The sequence below is a fragment of the Orycteropus afer genome, unplaced genomic scaffold (assembly GCF_000298275.1).
Source record: "Orycteropus afer afer isolate SDZICR_OR568_19922 unplaced genomic scaffold, OryAfe1.0 scaffold00928, whole genome shotgun sequence".
Taxonomy (NCBI): domain Eukaryota; kingdom Metazoa; phylum Chordata; class Mammalia; order Tubulidentata; family Orycteropodidae; genus Orycteropus; species Orycteropus afer.
In genome coordinates, this window is record NW_006922515.1 from 427519 (window position 1) to 448373 (window position 20855).

Below are 20855 nucleotides of genomic sequence, written 5' to 3' on the forward strand. Positions count from 1 at the left end.
GCCCCTCCTCATATTGTCCTATAAATTGAAGAAGGAAACGGGGTACGGGGTCTTTTGCTTAAGCGCAAAGACCCTGACTTAAGTTGGCTAATAAACTGTCCTATTGCATTTGCATTGGCGTGGGTTGGCGTCTTCTTCTCTTCCGAAATTCTCCTTTACAGCCTGGGCACAACACCTGGGCATGCGGTCCCTCCTCCCATACCCTCCTCACAAATGAAATGGACACCCTAAGCCTTCACGGGAACTGTTCTCAAGTGTCCACGTCACTTCGTGATCAGGTCCTCGAGGGTGGTCTTCCACAGCCCGCCTAGAAGTATCACGTGCCTAAAGGACAGCCCCGGGGCTTGCAAGCTCTACCCTAGGCACATCCCCATCTCCTGTCGCACTGTTGCCAGGGTGTCCTCCCATTTTGAAGAGGAGGCTGAGGCTGGCTCTGTGCCCCCAGCTTCCCACAGTCCCCAGCGGGTGGCCGCACTGCCTTTCCAGCCATACCCAGGGCTGGTGGCACATTCTTTGTTGATTATCGAGGGAGAAAGGAAACCGCTGCCTAGTCCTCATCATCTGGGGGACTGGCTGCCCAGTGGGACCCTGACCTCCTAACTCAGAACATCGGTGCTACATCCTCACCCTCCTGACTCATTTCATCTGCGCCTTGTAATTCTCCAACCCTTTCCCGCCCTTCACCCCCCATCACTTTCCTGCTTCTTGATCTCAACCAACACACATTCCTTATACTTGAATTCTCTCCTCAGTTTTCCCTCCACCCCTGCCAATTTTCATAGCCACAGGCCCACAAAGAAACACGTGAGTAGAAACGTACATCACAGAACCATTCACAGAATTCAAAAGAAACAAACTTTACAATTGTCTTTCCAAAACTGGTGAAGTCAACCCAATACAGCATACCCATGATACTATTCACTTATCGAATGGAATTTCCGAGTAACACACAGGCCACCGTGACGAGCATCAGAAATATCAATGAATAACTGACAGATGTCAGACACTAAAAGCCATGTACCATAGATGCCATTTGAATGAAAAATCCAGAAGGGTAAATCCATCGACACAAACAGTGAATTATGGGTATACAGGGGCTGCAGGAGGCAGAGGGGAGAGAGGGAACTTCTGGGCTACAAAGTTTCTGTCTGGGCTGATGGCCTTTCTCTGCAAGTAGACATTCTGATGGCTGCCAACCTTGCAAAGGTAGGCAAATACACCGAACAATACACTTGGCAATCTTTCAAACAAGGGACCTGATTTTATGTCAGCTGGAAAATCAGTATGGGACTAAACAATCAAGGAAACTTTACACAGAAATGTCAAGGTAAGCTGCACTTGGAGAAAATGCGAAGTCAGTGACAAACCAGATAACGTGATATGAGACTCATAGCTCCCGTCTCAGGTCAGGGAAAGGCAGGCCGTAGGCTCAAGCTCAGGGTGGCTTACACAAATGCTGAAGGGGGGCTGGGGCTGCCTGTTTCTCCACCTCTAGAGCAGTGTATTTGTTTTCTAATGCTGCTCTAAGACAAACACCCAGAGGCGATAGTTTGAGAAACAGGAATCTGTTCTCTTACAATCTTTAAGACAAGAAGTAGTCCACGTTGAAAGTTCTAGCTTGTGGCTAGGCGAAGGCTTCTCGATCTGGGCTTCACTTCTGCATCGTGCTCCGGGTCCACACGAGCTAGAGGCATCTCCTATGGCAGGCAGCTGCTGGCAGCTCAGGTTGATGAGCCCAAGGTCTGCAGGGTAAGCGGGACCATCCCATTGTCAACAGGCGACAGAACAGACCACAGGATCAGGTAAAAAAGAAAAAAAAGTATTTCCGATCCAATGTTTCACTGGATGTGGGACAGAGAAGGGTCATAGTCTGAAACAGCAACAAGAACCACCAGACATGCCGGGGTTGTGGCTCAGACTGGGAAGCCCAGGCTTCAGTGAATGTGGCAGGATACACAAAACTGCTTCCAGCAGTAACCACTTCTCCATTTAATGAGCAATATTTGAGTTTGGAGAAGGACTTCCAATATTGGGGACCTCTGAACTGTTGGTTAACCACTTCATCACGGTCAATACCTGTATGAGGAACAAAAGCACAGTGAGTCCTCAGGCCACAAGCCCTCATAGTGCTGAGAGAACAAAAGATTGATGTGAATGGCTCCTGAAAGTTAACTACGGCAGGACCGACAATCAACTGACACCAAAGATCAGTGAATAAGATATATCAAAAAATCAACAGTGGCCTCTGGGGAATAAAAGAGGTGTCTCCCTCACAGGTCACGATGTGTGCGTGTGGAAACAAGGGTGAACGGACTGTTAAGCCAACTGACAGATGAGACAACTAACTTCCAGGGTGAAAGCAGTAAGAGAGTAGGCCATATGCAAGAGTAGGCAATGATGAACAAGGGAAAGACATCCAAAGGGCTTCCCTCCGATAGTCAAGGAAGTATTGGGAAAAACACATGGCACGGGGTCAAAGTAGGAATCGGGAGTCAAGTAGAGGAAAGGGTTTCGAGATAGGATTCCTTAGGGTTGGAAAAGAGTCCTTAAAGGGAGAAAACCCTAGGAGACATCTCAGTGGGGTCTCCAGGGAGGTTCCTGTATCGCATTACACTCTCTGGCTACTGGGGTTTGCTGAGATTTGAGACCCCTCTGAACCTGCACTCACCCTAAGTGTGGACCAAGCCTTCGTGAAGTATTACTCAGGGGAGGAGGAGGCACGACTGCCGTCCCCCTGCTCTTTGTCTATCTTCTGTCAGAATTCCTGCAGATAGAGGGAGCAGCGGCCATCTCTGGAGGTATCCAAGCCCCTCTGGGTTTGAGGCATCCCCTTGTTGCCTATCTGATCCTCGTACCAGATTTTCCATCAGAGGACGTTTCAGTTTCCTGTCCATCAGCATGTGGTAGGGGTTGGGTGTGCAACATGACATTCTGCTTTATGGGTTAAGTGCTAGCTCTTCTCAGAAACCTAGTTACATGGCCTTCTCAGGCACAGGAAAGTGTGCACCCTCTTAGACCACAGGTGGAAAGGAAAGACCCATTTGGAGGAGATGATGATGATGGCCAGGATGAGACAAAGTCCAGACAATGCAAACCTCAAAAAGTTCACTGAGTCATGGGAAAACACATTCTACCAGCCCTCTCCTATCTCAAACTGAACAGGGAAGAGGAGAACTTAAGCAGAGAGGAGGAGGTCCTGGGAAAAGGGCTCAAGATGTTTACGTCTGAAACCTGACGAACCAGAGTCATCCACGATCAGTCAGTGATCCAGGATCAGCCTGCACCGCAGAGGGTGCTCATGTAGGCAAACAGATTCCCAGGGAAGGTGCCAGATCAGCCTGAGACAGCCCTTACCCTGAAGTGTGGGAGTCAGTTGGAACCTCGGGTGGAATCTTAGGTCCCAGAATCCTAGGGGACAAGGTTGGCTGGAATGGAGCTTTGAACCAGATGCTGGCTTGGGCCACACCGTGATGATCAGACCACAGTACACACAATTTCATCAACAACTCCCAATCACTTGCAAAGTCCTAGTCATGACAAGCAGAATGAACCCATGATGGGGAGGCATCATGGGGATGGAGCCACGAAATGCCCTCCACAACAATTAGCTAAGACAGAACCACTGCCATCATGTTCAGAGGCACCTACCCCTACCGAGTCTGTATAGATCACAGGACACACCCTCCTTCCCGATCCCATCTGTTAGTCCCAAGGTAAGCCTGCCGCTTCGTCAGAAAATTTGGACTCATCACTTGTATCCTCCCTACATCGCAGCCCCTCATCTGGGGTCCCACCAGGAAAAGGTCTGGCTTAGCCATGAGGAGTGGTTTGAGGCTGTCTGAGTGGGATCAGAATGGTGGCCTGGCCTGGATCAGACTGACTTAGGAAACCCCGTGGTACCTTCAACTTCCATCTGGCGGGTGGTGGCTAGAGTCTTCAGGGGTGAGCCCGGAGTGGCCTTCTGAACCCACTTGTAAGGTCCAACTCCTGAATTCCAGAGAAAACAGGGATACGTGGTGGTTCACCAAGTGCCTTCAGTGAAATGAGCAAGGCAGTGAGTGAGCCGCCAGCATCTCGTTGCCCGGTGACCCGTGTTCCAAGTTCTATTGGTCTCCATTGTCAAGGAAGTGACATCATAGCCTGCATACCCTGACTTGTGCCTCTCCAGACTGAAAACCTTGCTAATAATCCCCCTGGGTTGCCAAAATCGCGGCTCTATGAGCATCGTGTCTGCAACCTGACACAGTGACAGCAATCCACAGAACTCCAAAGGAGAGAAGACCAGGGTTCAGCCAGATCCACAGCTTTCAGCACACTGAGATGGCTTCACACATGGATCCTCCATCTACACCAATTTATCACCCTGGACAAGTCAACGAGTGTCTCTCGGGCACTCAACTGCAATCTGGTAGAGCAAAATGGTGCCTAAGACTTAGGTTTCCGTGGGGGTTAGGTATGTAAAAGGTTGTTTTCATTTTTGGAGACCCTCAATACCCATTCTTTGTTGATCCTCACCCTAGTACCTTCTCTCTCTTTACACAGGGGCTCATCACTTCTCTCTCGACCTCGAAATTCACAACACCAGTGCTACCTGCTGACCCTCCTGACTCCTTTCACCTGCACCTGGAAGTTCTCCAGCCCTTTCCCGCCTCTTCACCTCCCATCACTTTCCTACTTCTTGATCTCACCCAACACACATTCCTTATACTTGAAATCTCTCCTCACTTGTCCTCCCACCCCTGCCAATTTTCATGACCACAGGAAACAGAAAAACGTGTGGGCTTAAAAGCGCATCACAGACCATACACAGAATTCAAAACAAGCAAACTCCAAATGTCTGTCCAGAAATGATGAAGTCAACCCAATACAGCATACATATGATACCGTACACTCATCAAAAGGAATTTCTGACTAACACAAGGGCCACCTGACGAGCAACAAAAATATCAATGACTACATGCCAGATTTCAGACGCTAAAAGCCATGTACCATAGGATACCATTTAAATGAAAAATCCAGAGCGGGTAAATCCACCAACAAAGACAGTGAAGTATGGGTATACAGGGGCTGCAAGGGGCAGAGGGGAGAGAGAGAAGTTTTCAACTACCAAGTTTCTGTCTGGGCCGATGGACTTGCTCTGCTACAAGACATTGTGATGGCTGACAACCTTGAGACAGTAGGTAAATGTACCAAACGGTACACTTGACAATCCTATAAACAAGGGACCTCATTGTATGTCAGCTCGAAAACCAGTGTTGGACTACACAGTCAAGGAAACTGAAAACAGAAAATTCCACGTAGGCTGCAGTTGGAGTAAATGCGAAGTCAATGACCAACCAGATAACGTGATAAGAGACTCATAGCTCCCATCTCCGGTCAAGGAAAGGCAGGCCGTGGCCGCAGCTCAGGGTTGCTTACACGAATGCTGAATGAGGTGCTGGGGCTTCCTGTGCCCCTGCTTCTAGAGCAGTGTATTGGTTCTCTAGTGCTGCTCTAAGACAAATACCCAGAGGCAATATTTTAAGAAACAGGAATCTGTCCTCCTACAATCATTGAGACAAGTAATAGTCTAAGTTGACTGTGCTAGCTAGCTAGGGGCTGGGTGAAGGCTTCTCGATCCGGGCTTCATTTCCCCCTCCTGTTCCAGGTCCACAAGAGCTAGAGGCAACTCCTATGGCAGGCAGCTGCTGGCAGCTCAGGATGGCGAGGCCAAGGTCTACAGGGAAAGCGCGACCATCCCATTATCCACAGGCAACAGAGAAGACCGCTGGCTCAGGTTAAAGAAAAATAAAACCTTTCAGATCCACAGTTTCTCTTGAAGTGGGTCAGAAAATGGTCATATTCTGAAATAGCAACAAGAACCAACAGACATATTGGGGGTTGTGGCTCAGACTGGGAAGCCTAGGGTCAGTGAATGTGGCAGGAGACACACAACTGCTTTGAGCAGTAACTAATTTTCCATTTAATGAGCAGTATTTAGGTTGAAGAAGGACTTCGATTTGTGGACACCTCCAGTCTTTTGGTTAACACCATGACCACAGTCAATACCTATTTGACGAACAAAAGCCTAGTGAGTCCTCACGCCACAAGCCCTCATAGAGTTGACAGAACAAAGGATTAGTGATGTCAATGGCTACTGAAAGTTAATTGCAGCAGGAAAGACAATCATCTGGCACCAGGGCTCTGTGAATAAGATAGATCAGAACATCAACAGTGGCCTCTGGGAAATAAAAGTGGTGTCCTCCGCACAGGTCAGGATGTGTGCGTCTGGAAACAAGTGTGAATGGACTGTCAAGCCTACAGACAGATGAGACATCTGACGTCCAAAGTGAAAGCCCTTAAAGAGAGTAGGCCACATGGAAGAGTAGGCAATGGTGAAGAACAAGGGAAAGAGGTACACAAGGTTTACCTTCCGAAAGTCAAGGAAGTATTGGAAGAAACAAATGGCACGGGGTCAAGGCTGGAGTGGGGAATCTACTAGAGGAAAGGGTTTTCAGATAGTATTCCTTAGGGTTAGAAGAGGGTACTTAAAGGGAGAAAACCCTAGGAGAGTTCTCAGTGGGGTCTCCAGGGAGTTGCCTGTTTCACAGGACACTCTCTGGGCACCTGGGGTTGCTGAGATTTGAGACACCTCTGAATCTGCACTCACCTTAAGCCTGGGGCGAGACTTCGTGAACTATTTCTCAGGGGAGAAGGACGCATGACTGCCATCCCCCTGCTCCTTATCTATCTCATGTTCGATGTCCTGCAGAAAGAGTGAGCAGTGGCCATCTCTGGAGGTATCCAAGGCCCTTTGGTTTTGAGGCCTTCCCTTGCTGCCTATCTGATCCTGGGACCAGTTTTTCCATCAGAGGAGTTTTCAGTTCCCGTTCTGTCACCATGTGCTGGGTGTTGGGTGTGTAACATGACATTCTGCTTATGGGTTAACTGCTAGCTGTTCTCAGAACCCTACTCACATGGCCTTCCCAGGAGCAGCAAATTGTGCACCCTCTTAGACCACAGGTGGAAAGGAAAGACCCATTTGGAGGAGATGATGATTATGGCCAGCTTGAGACAAAGGCCGGACAATCCAAAGCTCAAAAAGTCCACTGAGTCGTGGCTAAACACATTCTACTGCACAGGGAAGAGGAGAGCTTAAGCAGACAGGAGGAGGTCCTGGGACAAGGGCTCAAGATGTCTATCTTTGACAACAGACGAACCAATGTCATCCATTCCCAGGCAGTGACAGAGGCCTGGACCACAGAGGGTGGTCATGGAGGCAATCAAATTCCCATTGAAGGTGCCAGTTCAGCCTGAGACAGCCCTTACCCTGAAGTGTGGGAGTCAATTGGAACCTCTAGTGGAAACTTATGTCCCAGCATCCTAGGTGACCAGGTTGGCTGGAATAGTGCTTTGAAAAAGATCCTGGCTTGGGCCACACCCTGATGCTGAGACCACAGTACACACAATTTTATCAACTACTCCCAGTCAGTTGCAAAATCCTGGTCATGAGCAGCAGAATTCACCCATTATGGGGCGGCATCATGGGAATGGAGCCATGGAATGCCCTTCACAACTATTAGCTAGGAGATAGCACCACTGCCATCATCTTCAGTGGCACCTACCTCTACCGAGTCTGTATCGATCACATGACACCTTATCTCCCGATCCCTTCTGTTAGTCCGAACGTGAGCCTGTCCCTTTGTCAGAATATTTGGCCTCCTCACTTGTATCCTCCCTACCTCCCAGACCCTCATCCAGTGTCCCACCAGGAAAAGGTCTGGCTTAGCCATGAGGAGTGGTTTGAGGCTGTCTGGGTGGGATCAGAGTGGTGGCCTGGCCTGGATCAGACTGACTTAGGAAACCCCGTGGTACCTTCAACTTCCTTCTGGCGGGTGGGGGTTAGGGTCTTCAGGGGTGAGCCCGGAGTGACATTCTGAACCCACTTGTAAGGTCCACCTCCTGAATTCTGGAGAAAACAGGGATACGTGGTGGTTCACCAAGTGCCTTCAGTGAAATGAGCAAGGCAGTGAGCCGCCAGCATCTCGTTGCCCAGTGACCCGTGTTCCAAGTTCTATTGGTCTCCATTGTCAAAGAAGTGACATCATAGCCTGCATACCCTGACTTGTGCCCTCTCCACACTGCAAACCTTGCTAATAATCCCCCCGGGTTGCCAAAATCATGGCTCTCTGAGCATCGTTTCTGCACCCTGACACAGTGATAACAATCCACCGCACTCCACAGGAGAGAAGACCTGGGTTCAGCCAGGTCCACAGATTTCAGCACACTGAGATGGCTTCACACATGGATAATCCATCTACACCACTTTATCACCCTGCACAAGTAAACGAGTATCTCTCGGGCACTCTACTTAAACCAGGTAGAGCAGAATGGTGCCTAAGACTTACGTTTCCGTGGGGCTTAGGTATATAAAAGGTTGTTGTCGTTTTTGGAGACTCTCATTACCCATTCTTTGTTGATCCTCACCCTAGTACCTTCTCTCTCTTTACACAGGGGCTCATCACTTCTCTCTCAACCTCGAAATTCACAACACCAGGGCTACCTGACGACCCTCCTGACTCCTTTCTCCTGCACCTGGGAGTTCTCCAGCCCTTTCCTGCCTCTTCACCTCCCATCACTTTCTTGCTTCTTGATCTGACCCAACACACATTCCTTATACTTGAAATCTCTCCTCATTTGTCCTCCAATCCCTGCCAATTTTCATGACCACAGGAAACAGAAAAACGTGTGGGCACAAAAGCGCATCACAGACCATCCACTGAATTCAAAAGAAGCAAGCTTTCCAAATGTATGTCCAGAAATGATGAAGTCAACCCAATACAGCATACATATGATACTCACTCATCAAAAGGAATTTCCGAGTAACACAAAGGCCACCTGACGAGCAACAAAAATATCAATGACTACATGCCAGATGTCAGACGCTATAAGCCAGGTACCATAGGATACCATTTGAATAAAAAATCCAGAGCGGGTAAATTCACCAACACAGACAGTGAAGTATGGGTATACAGGGGCTTCAGGGGGCAGAGGGGAGAGAGAGAAGTTTTCAACTACCAAGTTTCTGTCTGGGCCGATGGACTTGCTCTGCTACAAGACATTGTGATTTCTGCCAACCTTGAGACAGTAGGTAAATGCACCTAATGGTACACTTGACAATCGTATAAACAAGGGACCTCATTGTATGTCAGCTCGAAAACCAGTATTGGACTATACAATCAAGGAAACTGAAAACAGAAAATTCCATGTAAGCTGCAGTTGGAGTAAATGTGAAGTCAATGACCAACCAGATAACGTGATAAGAGACTCATAGCTCCCATCTCCGGTCAAGGAAAGGCAGGCTGTGGGCACCAGATCAGGGTCGCTTACACGAATGCTGAATGAGGTGCTGGTGTTGCCTGTACCTCTGCCCCTAGAGCAGTGTATCGGTTCTCTAGTGCTGCTCTAAGACAAATACCCAGAGGCAATAGTTTGTCAAACAGGAATCTGTCCTCTTACATTCGTTGAGACAAGTAATAGTCTAAGTTGACTGTGCTAGCTAGGGCCTGGGCGAAGGCTTCTCGATCTGGGCTTCATTTCTTCCCCCTGTTCCAGGTCCACAAGAGCTAGAGGCATCTCCTATGGCAGGCAGCTGCTGGCAGATCAGGTTGACGAGCCCAAGGTCTGCAGGGAAACCAGGACCATCCCATTTTCAACAGGCAATAGAGAAGACCACTGGCTCAGGTAAAAAAAAATAAATAAATAAAATAAAATGTTTCAGATCCACAGTTTCTCTGGAAGTTAGACAGAGAAGGGTCATATTCTGAAACAGCAACAAGAACCACCAGACATGTCAGGGGTTGTGGCTCAGACTGGGAAGCCTAGGGTCAGTGAATGTGGCAGGAGACAGACAACTGCTTCGAGCGGTAACTAATTTTCCATTTAATGAGCAGTATTTGAGGTTGTTGAAGGAGTTCCATTAGTGGGCACCTCCGATCTTTTGGTTAACCCCATGACCACGGTCAATACCTGTATAACGATCAAAAGACCAGTGAGTCCTCAGGCCACAAGCCCTCATAGTGGTGAGAGAACAAAGTATTAGTGATGTCAACGGCTCATGAAAGTTAACTACAGCAGGAACCACAACCGTCTGACACCAAGACTCTGTGAATAATATATATCAGAACATCAACAGTAGCCTCTGGGAAATAAAAAAGGTGTCCCCCGCACAGGTCAGGATGTGTGCATCTGGAAACAAGTGTGAACGGACTGTCAAGCCAACTGACAGATGAGACATCTAGCGTCCAAAAGGAATGCCCTTAAGAGAGTAAGCCACATAGAAGAGTAGGCTATGGTGAAGAACAAGGGAAAGAAGTACACAGGGCTTCCCTTCCGATAGTCAAGGAAGTATTGGAAGAAACAAATGGCATGGGGCCAAGGCTGGAGTGGGGAGTCGACTAAAGTGTCTTGAGATAGGATTCCTTAGGTTTGGAAGACGGTCCTTAAAGGGAGAAAAACCTAGGAGAGACTCAGTGGGGTCTACAGGGAGTTGCCTGTATCCCAGGACACTCTGGCTACCTGGGGTTGCTGAGATTTGAGATACCTCCAAACCTGCACTCACATTAAGCCTTGGGTGAGCCTTCACTAACTCTTTCTCAGGGGAGAAGGAGGCATGACTGCCATTCCCCTGCTCCTTATCTATCTCCTGTCCGATGTCCTGCTTAAACAGTTAGTAGTGGCCATCTCTGGAAGTATCCAAGGTCCTTTGGGTTTCAGGCCTCCCCTTGCTGCCTATCTGATCATGGGACCAGATTTGCCATCAGAGGATGTTTAAGTTCCCTTTCTGCCACCATGTGCTGTGTGTTCGGTGTGCAACATGACATTCTTCTTTATGGGTTAAATGCTAGCTATTCTCAGAACCCTACTCAAATGGTATTCCAAGGAGCAGCAAATTGTGCACCCACTTGACCACAGGTGGAAAGGAATGACCCATTTGGAGGAGATGATGATTATGGCCAGCATGAGACTAAGGCCGTAAAATCCAAAGCTCGAAAAGTTCACTGACTGATGGCTAAACACATTCTAACAGGCCTCTCCCATCTCAAACTGCACAGGGAAGAGGAGAGCTTAAGCAGACAGAAGGAGGTCCTGGAACAAGGGCTCAAGATGTCTCCCTCTGACAACTGATGATCCACTGCCAGTCAGTGACAGAGGCCTCGACCAAAGAGGTTGGTCATGGAGACAATCAAATTCCCAGTGAATTTGCCAGCTCTGCCTGAGACAGCCCTTACCTTGAAGTGTGGGAGTCAATTGGAACCTCTATTGGAAACTTAGGTCCCAGCATCCTAGGTGACCAGGTTGGCTGGAACAGTGCTTTGAAAAAGATCCTGGCTTGGGCCACACCCTGATGCTCAGACCACAGTACACCCAATTTCATCAACTACCCAGTCAGTTGCAAAGTCCTGGTCATGAGCAGCAGAATGAACCCTTAGGGGGAGGCATCACGGGGATGGAGGCTGGGAATGCCCTCCACAACTATTAGCTACGAGACAGCACCACTGCCATCATCTTCAGCGACACCTACCCTTACCGAGTCTCTATCGATCATATGACACCCTATTTCCCGATCCCTTCTGTTAGTCCCAAGGTGAGCCTGCCTCTTTGTCAGAATAGTTGACCTCATCACTTGTGTCCTCCCTACCTCCCAGCCCCTCATCTGGTGTCCCAAGAGGGCAAGGTCTGGCTTAGCCATAAGGAGTGGTTTGAGGCTGCCTGGGTGGGATCAGAGTGGTGGCCTGGCCTGGATCAGACTGACACAGGAAACCCCGTGGTACCTTCAACTTCCTTCTGGCGGGTGGCGGATAGAGTCTTCAGGGGTGAGCCTGGAGCAGTCTTCTGAACCCACTTGTAAGGGTCCAACTCCTGAATTCTGGAGAAAACAGGGATACGTGGTGGTTCACCAAGAAATTTCAGTGAAATGAGCCAGGCAGTGAGCCGCCAGCATCTCGTTGCCCGGTGACCCGTGTTCCAAATTCTATTGGTCTCCATTGTCAAGGAAGTGACATCAAGGCCTGCATACCTTCACTTGTGCCCTCTCCCGATTGAAAACCTCGGTAATAATTCCCCTGGGTTTCCAAAATTGCGGCTCTATGATCATTGTGTCTGCACCCTGACACAATGACAGCAATCCACACAACTCCATAGGAGAGAAGACCTGGTTTTAGTCAGGTACACAGCTTTCAGGACACTGAGATGGCTTCACACATGGATATTCCGTCTACACCATTTTATCACCCTGGACAAGTCAACAAGTGTTTCTCAGGCACTCAACTGCAACCTCGTAGAGCAGCATGGCTCTTATGACTTACGTTTCCGTGGGGGTTGGGTATATAAAAGGTTGTTGTCATCGTTGGAGACTCTCATTACCCATTCCTTGTTGATCCTCACCCTAGTACCTTCTCTCTTGTTACACAGGGCCTCATCACATCTCTCTTGACCTCCTAATTCACAACACCAGTGCTACCTCCTGAACCTCCTTAATCCTTCCACCTGCATCTGGGAGTTCTCCAGGATTTACCCACCTTTTCACCTCCCATCACTGTCCTGCTTCTTGATCTCACCCAACACACATTCCTTATACTTGAATTCTCTCCTCACTAGTCCTCCCACCCATGTCAATTTTCCTGACCACAGGCTTGCAGACAAACATATGGGCACAAATGCGCATCACAGAACCATGCACAGAAGCCAAAAGAAGCAAACTTTTCAAATGTCTGTCCAGAAATGATAAAGTCAACCCAATACAGCATACATATGATACTGTTCACTCATCGAAAGGAATTTCTGAGTAACACACAGGCCACCTTGATGAGCATGAAAAATGTCGATGACTAAGTGACAGATGTCAGACGCTAAAAGCCAAGTACCCTAGGATGACATTTGAATGAAAATCCAAAGTGGGTAAATCCACCAACACAGACAGTGAAGTATGTGTATACAGAGGATGCAGGGGGCACAGGGGAGAGAGAGAAGTCCTCAAATACCAAGTTTATGTCTGGGCTGATCCCTACTCTGCTAGAAGACATTGTGATGGCTGCCAACTTTGAGACAGTAGGTAAATGCACCAAACGGTACACTTGACAATCATATAAACAAGGGACCACATTATATGTCAGCTCGAAAACCAGTATTGGACTAAACAATCAAGGAAACTTAAAACAGAAAATTCAACGTAAGGTGCACTTGGAGTAAACGCAAAGTCAAGGACCAACCAAATAACGTGATACGAGGTGCATAGCTCCCATCTCAGGTCAAGGAAAGGCAGGCCTTGGGCCCAAGCTCAGGGTCGCATACAAGAATGCTGAATGAGGTGCTGGGGCTGCCTGTGCCTCTGCTTCTAGAGCAGTTTATTGGTTCTGTAGTAGTTGTTGCTCTAAGACCAATGCCCAGAGGCAATAGTTTGAGAAACAGGAATCTCTCCTCTTACAATCATTGAGACAAGTAATAGTCCAAGTTGAATGTGCTAGCTAGGGGCCGGGTGAAGGCTTCTCGATCTGGACTTCACTTCTGCCCCCTGTTCCAGGTCCACACGAGCTAGAGGCATCTCCTATGGCAGGCAGCGGCTGGCAGCTCAGGTTGACGAGCTCAAGGTCTGCAGGGAGAGCGGAACCATCCCATTATCAACAGGCAACAGAGAAGACCACTGGCTCAGGTAAAAAAAGAAACAGAACGTTACAGATCCACAGTTTCTCTGGAAGAGAAGGGTCATATTTTGAAACAGCAACAAGAACCACCAGACATGTTGGTGGTTGTGGCTCAGACTGGGAAGCCTAGGGTCAGTGATTGTGGCAGGAGACACACAACTGCTTCGAGCAGTAACTAATTTTCCATTTAATGAGCAGTATTTGAGGTTGGAGAAGGACTTCCATTAATGGGAACCTCGGAACTTTTGTTTAACATCATGACCACGGTCAATACCACTTTATCACCTTGGACAAGTCAACAAGTGTTTCTCGGGCACTCAACTGCAACCTCGTAGAGCACCATGACACCTATGACTTACGTTTCCGTGTGGGTTGGGTATAAAAATGGTTGTTGTCGTCGTTGAAGAATCTCATTACCCATTCCTTGTTGATCCTCGCCCTATTACCTTCTCTGTCATTACACAGGGCCTCATCACAGCTCTCTCGACCTCCTAATTCACAACACCAGTGCTACCTGCTCACCCTCCTGACTCCTTTCACCTGCATCTGGGAGTTCTCCAGGCTTTTCCCACCTTTTCACCTCCCACCACTTTCCTGCTTCTTGATCTCACCCAACACACATTCCTTATACTTGAATTCTCTCCTCACTTATCCTCCCACCCCTGCAAATTTCCATGACCACAGGCTTGCATTCAAACATGTGGGCACAAATGCACAACATGGAACAATCCACAGAATCAAAAGAAGCAAACTTTCCAAATGTCTGTCCAGAAATTATGAAATCAACCAAATACAACATACATATGATACCGTTCACTCATATAAGCGAATTTCCGAGTAACACACTGGCCACCTTGACGAGAATCAAAAATATCGATGACTTAGTGACAGATGTCAGACGCTAAAAGCCATGTACCCAAGGATGACATTTGAATGAAAAATCCAGAGTGGGTAAATCCACCAACACAGACAGTGAAGTATGAGTATACATGGGCTGCAGGGAACAGAGGGGAGAGAGAGAAGTTCTCAACTACCAAGTTTCTGTCTGGGCTGATGGCCTACTTTGCTAGAACACATTGTGATGGCTCCAACCTTGAGACAGTAGGTAAATGCACCGAACGGTACACTTGACAATCATATAAACAAGGGACCACATTGTATGTCAGCTCGAAAACCAGTATTGGACTAAACAATCAAGGAAACTGAAAACAGAAAATTCAACGTAAGCTGCACTTGGAGTAAACACGAATTCAATGACCAACCAATTAATGTGAAACGAGACTCATAGCTCCCATCTCAGGTCAAGGAAAGGCAGGCCGTGGTCCCAAGCTCAGGGTAGCATACAAGAATGCTGAATGAGGTGCTGGGGCTTCCTGTGCTTCTGCCTCTTCCTCTAGAGCAGTTTATTTGTTCTCTAGTGTTGCTCTAAGACCAATACCCAGAGGCAATAGTTTGAGAAACAGGAATCTGTCCTCTTACAATCGTTGAGACAAGTAATAGTCCAAGTTGAATGTGCTAGCTAGGGGCTGGGCGAAGGCTTCTCGATCTGGGCTTCACTTCTGCCCCCTGTTCCAGGTCCACTCGAGCTACAGACATCTCCTATGGCAGGCAGCTGCTGGCAGCTCGGGTTGACAAGCCCAAGGTCTGCAGGGTGAGCGGAACCATCCCATTACCAACAGGCAACAGAGAAGACCACAGGCTCAGGTAAAAAAAGAAATAGAAAGTTTCAGATCCACAGTTTCTCTGGAAGAGAAGGGTCATATTCTGAAACAGCAACAAGAACCACCATATATGTCGGTGGTTGTGGCTCAGATTTGGAAGCCTAGGGTCAGTGATTGTGGCAGGAGACACACAAATGCTTTGAGCAATAACTAATTTTCCATTTAATGAGCAGTATTTGAGGTTGGAGAAGGACTTCCATTAATGGGCACCTCTGATCTTTTGGTTAACCCCATGACCACGGTCAATACCTGTATGATGAACAAAAGCCCAGTGAGTCCTCAGGCCACAAGCCCTCATAGAGGTGAGAGAACAAAGGATTAGTGATGTCAACGGCTCGTGAAAGTTCACTACAGCAGGAACCACAACCATCTGATACAAAAGCTCTGTGAATAAGATATATCAGAACATCAACAGTGGCCTCAGGGAAATAAAAGTGGTATCCCCCGCACAGTTCAGGATGTGTGCGTCTGGAAACAAGTGTGAATGGACTGTCAAGCCAACTGACAGTTGAGACATCTAGCGTCCTAATTGAAAGCCCTTAAAGAGAGTAGGCCACATGGAAGTGTAGGCAATGGTTAAGAACAAGGGAAAGAAGTACACAGGGCTTCCCTTCCGATAGTCAAGGAAGTATTGGAAGAAACAAATGGCATGGGGCAAAGGCTGCAGTGGGGAGTCGACTAGAGTAAAGTGTTTTGAGATAGGATTCCTTAGGGTTAGAAGAGGGTCCTTAAAGGGAGAAAACCCTAGGATAGTCTCAGTGGGGTTTCCAGGGAGTTGCCTGTTTCCCAGGACACTCTGGCCACCTGGGGTTGCTGAGATTTGAGACACCTCCGAACCTGCACTCACTTTAAGCCTGGGCCGAGTCTTCATGAACACTTTCTCAGGGGAGAAGGTGGCATGAATGCCATCCCCCTGCTCGTTATCTATCTCCTGTCCGATGTCCTGCAGAAACAATGAGCAGCGGCCATCTCTGGAAGTATCCAAGGTCCTTTGGGTTTGAGGCTTCCCCTTGCTGCCTATCTGATCCTGGGATCAGATTTGCCATCAGAGAAGGTTTCAGTACCCTTTCTGTCACCATGTGCTGGGTGCTGGGTTTGCAACATGACATTCTTCTTTATGAGTTAAATGCTAGCTATTCTCAGAACTCTACTCACATGGCCTTCCCAGGAGCAGCAAATTGTGCACCCACTTAGACCACAGGTGGAAAGGAATGACCCATTTGGAGGAGATGATGATTATGGCCAGCATGAGACAAAGGCCAGAAAAACCAAAGCTCGAAAAGTCCACTGACTCATGGCTAAACACATTCTACCAGGCCACTCCTATCTCAAACTGCACAGGGAAGAGGAGAGCTTAAGCATAGAGGAGGAGGTCCTGGGACAAGGGCTCAAGATGTCTCCCTCTGAAAACTGACGAACCAATGTCATCCACTGCCAGTCAGTGACACAGGTGTGGACCACAGAGGGTGGTCATGGAGGCAATCAAATTCCCAGTGAATGTGCCAGCTCAGCCTGAGACAGCCCTTACCTTGAAGTGTGGGAGTCATTTGGAACCTCTATTTGAAACTTAGGTCCCAGCATCCTAGATGACCAGGTTGGTTGGAATGGTGCTTTGAAAAAGATCCTGGCTTGCGCCACACCCTGATGCTCAGACGACATTACACCCAATTACATCAACTACCCAGTCAGTTGCAAATTCCTGGTCATGAGCAGCAGAATGAACCTATTATGGGGAGGCATCCTGGGGATGGAGGCACGGAATGCCCTCCACAACTATTAGCTAGGAGACAGCACCACTGCCATCATCTTCACTGGCACCTACCCTTACCGAGTCTGTATCGATCACATGACACCCTATGTCCTGATCCCTTCTGTTAGCCCCAAAGTGAGCCTGCCTCTTTGTCAGAATACTTGACCTCATCACTTGTGTCCTGCCTACCTCCCAGCCCCTCATCTGGTGTCCCTCGAGGACAATGTCTGGCTTAGCCCTGAGGAGTGGTTTGAGGCTGCCTGGTTGGGATCAGAGTGGTGGCCTGGCCTGAATCAGACTGACTTAGGAACCCCGTGGTACCTTCAACTTCCTTCTGGCGGGTGGTGGCTAGATTCTTCAGGGGTGAGCCCGGAGCAGCCTTCTGAACCCACTTGTAAGGGTCCAACTCCTGAATTCCGGAGAAAACAGGGATACATGGTGGTTCACCAAGTAACTTCAGTGAATTGAGCCAGGCAGTCAGCCGCCAGCATCTCGTTGCCCGGTGACCTGTGTTCCAAATTCTATTGGACTCCATTGTCAAGGAAGTGACATCATAGCCTGCATACCCTGACTTGTGCCCTCACACGACTGAAAACCTCGCTAATAATTCCCCTGGGTTGCCAAAATTGCAGCTCTATGAGTATCATGTCTGCACCCTGACACAGTTACAGCAATCCATCCCACTCCACAGGAGAGAAGACCTGGGTTCAGCCAGGTCCACAGCTTTCAGGACACTGAGATGGCTTCACACATGGATCATTCGTCTTCACCACTTTATCACCTTGGACAAGTCAACAAGTGTTTCTTGGGCACTCAACTGCAACCTCGTAGAGCACCATGGCACCTATGACTTACGTTTCCGTGTGGGTTGGGTATACAAATGGTTGTTGTTGTCGTTGGAGACTCTCATTACCCATTCCTTGTTGATCCTCGCCCTATTACCTTCTATGTCATTACGCGGGGCCTCAACACAGCTCTCTCGACCTCCTACTTCACAACGCCAGTGCTGCCTCCTGACTCTCCTGACTCCTTTCACCTGCATCTGTTAGTTCTCCAGGCTTTTCCCACCTTTTCACCTCTCATCACTTTCCTGATTCGTGATCTCACCCTACACACGTTCCTTATACTTGAATTCTCTCCTCACTTGGCCTCCCACCCCTGCCAAATTTCATGACCACAGGCCTCCAGACAAACATGTGGGCACAAATGCGCATCACAGAACCATCCACAGAAGTCAAAAGAAGCAAACTTTCCAAATGTCTGTCCAGAAATGATGAAGTCAACCCAATACATCGTATATATGATACCGTTCACTCATCGAAAGGAATTTCCGAGTAACACACAGGACACCTTGACGAGCATCAAAAATATCAATGACTAAGTGACAGATGTCAGACGCTAAAAGCCATGTACCCTAGGATGACATTTGAATGAAAAATCCAGAGTGGGTAAATCCACCAACACAGACAGTGATGTATGGGTATACAGGGGCTGCAGGGGCAGAGGGGAGAGAGAGAAGTTCTCAACTACCAAGTTTCTGTCTGGGCCGATGGCCTTGTTCTTCTAGTATGCATTGTGTTTGCTGCCAACCTTGAGATTGTAGGTAAATGCAACAAAAGCTACACTTGACAATCCTATAAACAGGGAACATCATTGTATGTCAGCTTGAAAACCAGTATTGGCCTAACAATCAAGGAAACTGAAAACAGAAAATTCAACGTAAGCTGCAGTTGGAGTAAATGCGAAGTCAATGACCAACCAGATAACGTGATATGAGACTCAGAGGTCCCATCTCAGGTCAAGGAAAGAGAGGCCGTGGGACCAAGCTCAGGGTCACTTACAAAAATGCTGAATGAGATGTTGGGCCTGCCTGTGCTTCTGCAGCTAGAGCAGTGTTTTGTTTCTCTAGTGCTGCTCTAAGACAAATACCCAGAGGCAATAATTTGAGAAACAGGAATCTGCCCTCTTACAATAGTTGAGACAAGTAATAGTCCAAGTTGAATGTGCTACCAAGGTGTTCGGCTAAGGCTTCTCAATCTGGGCTTCACTTCTTCCCCCTGTTCCAGGTCCACAAGAGCTAGAGGCATCTCCTATGGCAGTCAGCTCCTGGCAGCTCAGGTTGACGAGCCCAAGGTCTGTAGGCAAAGTGGGACCATCCCATTATCAACAGGCAACAGAGAAGACCACTGGCTCAGGTAAAAAAAATAAATAAAACGTTTCAGATCCACAGTTTATCTGGAAGTGGGACAGAGAAATGTCATATTCTGAAACAGCAACAAGAACCAGCAGACATCACGGGGGTTGTGGCTCAGACTGGGAAGCCTAGGGTCAGTGAATGTGGCAGGAGACACACAACTGCTTCGAGCAGTAACTAATTTTCCATTTAATGAGCAGTATTTGAGGTTGAAGGAGGACTACCATTATTGGGCACCTCTGATCTTTTGGTTAACCCCATGACAACAGTCAATGCCTGTATAATGAACAAAATCCCAGTGAGTCCTCAGGCCACAAGCCCTCATAGAGGTGAGATAACAAAGGATTAGTGATGTCAATGGCTCCTGTAATTTAACTACGGGAGGAACGACAATCATCTGACACCAAGACTCTGTGAATAAGATATATCAGAACATCAACAGTGACCTTTGGGAAATAAAAGTTGTGTCTCCCTTAGAGTTCAGGATGTGTGCGTCTGGAATCAAGTATGAACATATTGTGAGTCCAACTGACAGATGAGAGATCTAGCGTCCCAATTGAAAGCACTAAAGAGAGTAGGCCACATGGAAGATTAGGCAATGGTGAAGAGCAAGGGAAAGAAGTACACAGGGCTTCCCTTCTGATAGTCAAGGAAGTATTGGAAGAAACAAATGGCATGGTGCCAAGGCTGGAGTGGGGAGTGGAGTAGAGTAAAGGGTTTCGAGATAGGATTCCTTAGGGCTAGAAGAGGGTCCTTTAAGAGAGAAAACCCTAGGAGAGATCTCAGTGTGGTCTCCAGGGAGTTGCCTATGTCCCAGGACACTCTCTGGCCACCTGAGTTTGCTGAGATTTGAGACAACTCCAAACCTGCACTCACCTTAAGCCTGGGGCGAGCCTTTGTGAACTCTTTCTCAGCGGAGAAGGAGGCATGACTGCTGTCCCACTTCTCCTTGTCTATCTCCTGTCTGATGTCCCGCAGTTACAGTGAGCAGCAGCCATATCTGGAGGTATACAAGGCCCATTGAGTATGAGGCCTCCCCTTGCTGCCTATTTGATCCTGGGACCAGGTCTGCCATCAGAGGAGGTTTCATTTCCCTTTCTGTTACCATGTGCTGGGTGTTGGTTGTGCAACATGACATTCTGCTTTATGGATTAACTGCTAGCTGTTCTCAGAATCCTACTAACATGGCCTTCCCAGGAGCAGCATATTGTGCACCCTCTTAGACCACAGGTGGAAAGGAAAGACCCATTTGGAGGAGATGATCAATATGGCCAGCATGAGACAAAGGCCGGACTATGCAAAGCTCAAAAAGTCCACTGAGTCGTGGCTAAACACATTCTACCAGGCCTCTCCTATCTCAAACTGCACAGGGAAGAGGAGAGCTTAAGCAGAGAGGAGGAGGTACTGGGACAAGGACTCAAGATGTCTCCCTCTGACAACTGATGAACCAATGTCATCCACTGTCAGTCAGTGACAGAGGCCTGCCCCACAGAGGGTGGTCATGGAGG